The following is a 6266-nucleotide window of genomic DNA, read 5'->3' on the forward strand; positions in this document are numbered from 1 at the left end:
CTATTTAAACACACCTGAACCAGCTAGGCTAATCAAAGTCTTACTAGGTATACTTGAAACTTCAAGGCAGGTGTGTTGAGGCAAGTTGAAGCAAAACTCTGCAGGACACCGAGTTTGGAGACCCCTGCCCTAATGGTTCATATTTGGGGCTTGTATAGTCAAGCCTGTATTTTTCCTATGATGACCACAATAAAGAACACAACTGACCGTCCAACATCAAACATGTTAAATCCAAAGCTTTCTGCAAAACAGATGACCACCAGAGAGAAACCAATTCAATTATTCCTGAGATATTCTCCTGAAACTTTGGACATGCTGGCATACCATCATCGTTACAGTCAACTCCTTGTAGTAAAAACTACAGTATTTACAGGAATCACAACGGCTGCTGACTGCTTATCACCTTGTGTACCATAGCATTTCAAATGACAAACCTGCTCCAGACCAAAGGTTACGAAAAGAGCAAATCTAGGTAATTTATCCTAAATTGCTCCAGAAACAAGATTAAACTGCAGTCTAAATGTTAAATAAGAGAAATCATTTTCACAGTGCTCATTACATAATCACAACATTGTAGTAAATCCTCAGAAGGGTGACTGAGGGCAAAGGAGAGTTCACCTAACGTTCACCTGCCTCTGTTTACTCTTATTTACAGTCTATAATCCAACACGAGAACACTAAAACACCCGTTCACACAAAGAACGATAAATAAGCATCCACACCAACACACTGTTTATTATAAGCGTGCGCTGCAGTTTTGTCTTTTGGTGCTTTAGACTTGCAAAATAAATCAACCCTAATATCAGTGTTGGGGAGTAACTAGCTACATGTAACAGAATTACGTAATTTAATTACGAAATAAATGTAACTGTAATCTGTTACAGTTACTGAGAAAAAGTGTGTAATTAAATAACAGTTACTTATGAAAATGTTAAAGATTACAAAGTGGGTTACATCTGAATACGTTCATTCTATCTGTTCAGTGTCATTTTACTGAAGCATTCAAGTAGCTTTTAAGACAGCACGCGCGCAGGGTGCGTATTACGCAGTGACCATACTATATATGGTTTATACTATAAATAAGATTATAAATAAGGGGGGGTTAAGATTATACTATAACTAAGATTATAGTTATCATTGTGTTAATTTAGAAAAAAAACACTGAATAGACATTACAAAAAGGTAGCTGAAATATAAGTATCTTTAGAAAGAAAAGAAGGGTGACTGAGGGCAAAGGAGAGTTCACCTAACGTTCACCTGCCTCTGTTTACTCTTATTTACAGTCTATAATCCAACACGAGAACACTAAAACACCCGTTCACACAAAGAACGATAAATAAGCGTCCACACCAACACACTGTTTATTATAAGCGTGCGCTGCAGTTTTGTCTTTTGGTGCTTTAGACTTGCAAAATAAATCTAATATCAAGATAAAAATATTAGAATAAAATCTAACCTTAATATCAGTGTTGGGGAGTAACTAGTTACATGTAACAGAATTACGTAATTTAATTACGAAATAAATGTAACTGTAATCTGTTACAGTTACTGAGAAAAAGTGTGTAATTAAATAACAGTTACTTATGAAAATGTTAAAGATTACAAAGTGGGTTACATCTGAATATTTTCTCACACATCCAGATTTAATTGATTTCTTTCCCAAATTGCATTGACTGCTGTAAAATATGAGACAGCAATGTTTAAGAGTTTAGTACACATGCTTATTTGATAACTGTTTTATTTACTATTTGGGTTTAAGCATATGCTTTATTTTTTAATATTAACTGTTTTTTTTCCCATGACATTGTTAGATGCCAGTGTTTCCTGTCGGAGCTAAGCAAAAACAGTATCATAGCTATTAAACTATATATGATTAACAGTTGAAAACACTTGTCAGAAATGTTGAAAAGTAATCAAATGTAATAAGTTACATTAGTTCAATAAATTAATTGAAATAGTTACACTACTTATTACATTTTAAATTGTGTAATTTGTAATCTGTAATCTATTGCATTTCCAAAGTAACCTTCCCAACACTCTCTATATATTTTATACTTTTTATACTAACAGCAGTACCTTTTTATCGATTAAATGTAGTTTTGACGTCCATCAGGGGGGTTTAAAGCCTTCTTTAGGGGGGTCAGACCCCCCCAACCCCCCGTAATTCGCACCCTGCACGCGCACAGACACACACACACACACACACACACATTGCAAATTCATCCAGGGTTACAGCAGCGATGATATATTGCATGCAAATGCTGTTAATCTGTATTTACACACTGAATAACAAGCGTTTAGGACTACTTGTGGGTTCAAGTTGGAAAATGCGCCCCCTTGTGGACCACATTGACGCCGTCGTAAGTGTTTTTAAAAGGAGCTTTAAAATACCCACATCAGCAAAGGTGCCGTTATTATTTTTTCAGTCACATTATTCACATTTTCAAAATATAGGGAACGTTACATAATTTATTATTATTTGTGTGCGTGAATTATATTTAATAGCACATAATCCAGTCAAAATTAAGCATTATTTGATCAGTCAGATTTAAACCTGACAGTTTAAAACAGTTAAACTGATTTTTAAAAAATACTATTTGTAGTTCGAATCGAAACTTGAATATCCAAACATACATAATAAAATATAGCTACAATAAACCTAAACATGCATGTTAATACATCTGTTTAAAACATTAAATATGATATAACACATCAAACCTGACTGTGTGAATAATTAAGCACTGTGATTGGTTAACCGTTTTAGTCAAGCGGTGCTCGGCGCGCGCGGGCTTCACAAGCTAAAGCGAAAACCGTCGGACTTAGCCTACTGAAAATAGATTTTTTTTTCTTTCTCAAATGGGGTATTTATTGTCCACAGTGAAGTTTGTTCATAGCTATAGCATTGTAACTCACACCACACCATCCAGCCAAGTCAAGACGATCGAGAAGGTAATTCTAGCTTAGCTTTGGCTGATAGCAAAATACTGCAAGCTCAAACTACAGGCTAGAATTAACGTAAACCTCTTATGATTGTTAGAAATAGTAGCCTTCATGTTTTATTCACTGTAGCTACGTTTGAGAAGTGCAGTATGATTGATGAACGACTACTGCACTCACTTGCAATCAGGACACAGACAGATGGAGCTGGAGGACAAAAAGTGAGCACAGTACGAACAGACGACATGGAGGTGAGTGAAATATTAGAACAAATGTTGGATATTCATCCAAACGTGCAACCTTCACGAATAATGCCAAATATTTCAAACATGAATTAACATTGATATACACCTGAAATATATCTTTAAAAAAATAAATGAAAATGTATCTAGAAATATATCTTTCTTTAAATAATGAAGTTTTATTGTGTCTTTCTTCCAAAGTAATCAACTCTGCAGCTAATTACTTTGTCCTCTTCTTTAATAAACCAAAAATAGTTTCATAAGACAAATTATACTACATGGTTCCACTCCTCCATTAACCTCCATCTTTAAATCCTTAATTAAATGGTTCAAATATTACTGTTGTTCTAAAAACACGAAAAGGATATAAATCTTAAATATGTGGTTGTATCTAATTCATCCATCATCATTGCACTTATGATTTTAATAGAGAAAAAAGAAAACTACAACCATTATCTATAATATACAATTGCAATATATCTTCCAGTAATAATAATAATAATAACTAATATCAACTTACCTCAGAAAGAACATTTAACTGTTGGCTGTGATAATTTTTTCTCTAAATATATAAATAATTAAATTGGTTTGTCCTAAGAAACCAGCACTGCATCAATTTCTTTTTATGATTCATCATCAGTAGGTGGCGCTAGTGCAACAGCTAGTCAACAACCGAAAAATGTAACGTTTCTAAAAGTGAAGACAATGCACATTAACAAAAATGAACAAAAAGACAGACATTAGATTACTAAAGTGCTATAGAAAATATAACAGAAATACTAATTATTTTAATACTAATAGTAAGTCTTGCCAACAAGCACACACTCTGACCCCTCCATCAGATATTGTACATCTAACTCTATATACAAATACACCCTCCACAGCATCTAAAAAAAAGTCACATTGATGGCATTGACAACAGACAGCTCATATACTACAGCTTTGTGTCTTTACTAGAGTAGAGAACATTCTCTCTCTCATATATACACTTCCTTCACTACTTTTCTCCCTCATGTGTCTTTTAGACACCTCCTTTTTTCTAGTTGCCACAACATCATCAGTAACCCAGGAAACCCATTGAAACAAGAAGGACCCAGGAAATGAAGTAATGGTTCAGGAATGTTGGGAGACAAGAGTTTCCCCCACAGCTGAAATCCCCCTCTCCAGAGGAGAATAGCAAACAGAGTAGCTCTGTCTGAAGCCACATGAGGTCAACAGTCCTTGGACAACAACAAAACATTACCCATAACACAACAGAATGCATGATCTAATTACAACCTATATCTATGTAAAAATCTCTACTAACCTAATAATATATAAAACAGAGACAAACAGAAAGTTGTCTGAATATGATCATTTGGCAAATGCAGTCATATAGGTTAACAGGACCAAAAAGCTGTTTGGCAATAAGAACTTCAATAGGCTGTGATGGTAACCTGTTGGGCCTTCAGTAAAGTGTTAAAATCAACATAATTGATTAGATTGAGAAAAGTGTCCGTTTCATACCAAAATGGAGACCGACCTGAATGTGAGTTTACAGTCAATCGTGAGGAACTAGTCCCTTGTTGAAACCATTAACCACTGTTAAATTACTGCATTATCTATTGGCAAGATAAAAAAAAAAAAAAAGCAATATTACTTAAAATAATTGCTCAAAACCATTTTACAAACTGTTCTTTGAGGCTCCCAAAAGCGTCCTGGCCAGGATTTCTATATTGCCTTGCTGAAGGTAATGATCAAAAAGTAGTTTGACCAATAACATGCAGGCATTGTACATAATCGACCAATCGTGGCACGTGAGAAGGTGGGATCTACAGAGAACGGTCAAAGCGATCTAAATACGTGTACATATTAGGTGTGTTCAACTTTGAAACAAAGTAAATATAGTTTTCATGTTGACTAAGTAGTTGAAATCCTACAGGCATGTAATTAATAAAATACCATGAATACATAAATATGTCTAAAGTTTAAATACAAAAAAAAAAAAAAGTATGATTGTTGAAGCAAAATTATAGGTGAGAGTTTAAGCTACAAAGAAACCCAAACTCTTCAGGAATGTGCTTGCGTACTGAAGACTCAAAATGACTGCATTCAGAAGGGATAAGCTAGAACACAAGAGACCCAATTAGAAGGCTTATAGGATACATTTGTAAAATGCAGGTAGAGCTATTGGACAGCTTAGTGTTTTCTATAATAGTTTGGGATAGGTGATTGATATTGGTCTTTAGTGCACATGCTGGGTTGAATAGTGCTCAGACCGTCAGTGATGTGTCTCCAGTTCCACCACAGTCCAGTCACCCTGCGGGGAACTGGCCTGGCTGCTGGGGGAGTAACTACTGACAGAGGCCACTGTTGCGGTGGAGCAGTCGAAGTGGGACATGATGTGTGGCCACATGCTGCTCTCTAGAGGGCTGAGGATGCCCCCTCCTTGCCCAGGTAGGTACAGGATCGGAAGACAGCCGTCCTCCCCAGCTAGAAGCATAGCCTGGTTAATAAGCTGCTGGACCATGTCCAGTTTTGTGTTCCAGTCTAGTTCCTGTGGAGGTGGTCGGCGAAGGTTTCCATTGGCCACTCTAAGCGGTAGGTCTGTCGGGATGGAATGGGCTGTCTGGTTGGGGGAACCTTGGTTGGCGATAGATCCGTTTTCTGCATCCCCTTCTTCCTCCTCGCTGGTCTCCATGGCCTCATAGATGGTGCAGAGTCCAGATGAATGTGACTGGAGACACGGTTGCCCTTTCACCTGCCTTTTCACCTGTGACTGATGTTTGAGTCTCTGTTGCTGCTCCATCTCAAGCTGCCGTTGCAGGAGCTGTCGGCGGAGTCGGTGTTCCTGCTGCTGCTGTTGTAGTTGCAACTGAAGCAGCTCTCGACGTTGCCTCTCCAATGCCCTTTGCTGCTCCTGCCACTGCCTTTCTTCCTCCAGACACAGCCATTGCAGCCGTTCCTGTTCCTGGCGTTGCCGAATGTGCCGCAACTGCAGCTGGTGCTGCTCTAGCCTTCGCAGCTGCACATTAGGCACCGATGGAGTTGGTGGGACCCTCGGAGGAGCATCAACATGTTGAACATTGATACGAAGCTGTGGCTGCT

General features: G+C 37.4%; 1 long non-coding RNA gene across 1 annotated transcript; it reads left to right on the plus strand.

The window, feature by feature from the left end:
* Window positions 1-2706: 2706 nt before the first annotated feature.
* Window positions 2707-4864, plus strand: LOC107742421 (uncharacterized). Its single transcript, XR_001640308.1, has 3 exons — window positions 2707-2949; window positions 3070-3188; window positions 4205-4864. It is a non-coding gene; the product is annotated as an uncharacterized LOC107742421 (long non-coding RNA).
* The last annotated feature ends 1402 nt before the right edge of the window (window positions 4865-6266 follow it).

Source organism: Sinocyclocheilus rhinocerous, unplaced genomic scaffold, assembly GCF_001515625.1.
Source record: "Sinocyclocheilus rhinocerous isolate Xijiao unplaced genomic scaffold, SAMN03320098_v1.1 scaffold5670, whole genome shotgun sequence".
NCBI classification, from domain to species: Eukaryota; Metazoa; Chordata; class Actinopteri; order Cypriniformes; family Cyprinidae; genus Sinocyclocheilus; species Sinocyclocheilus rhinocerous.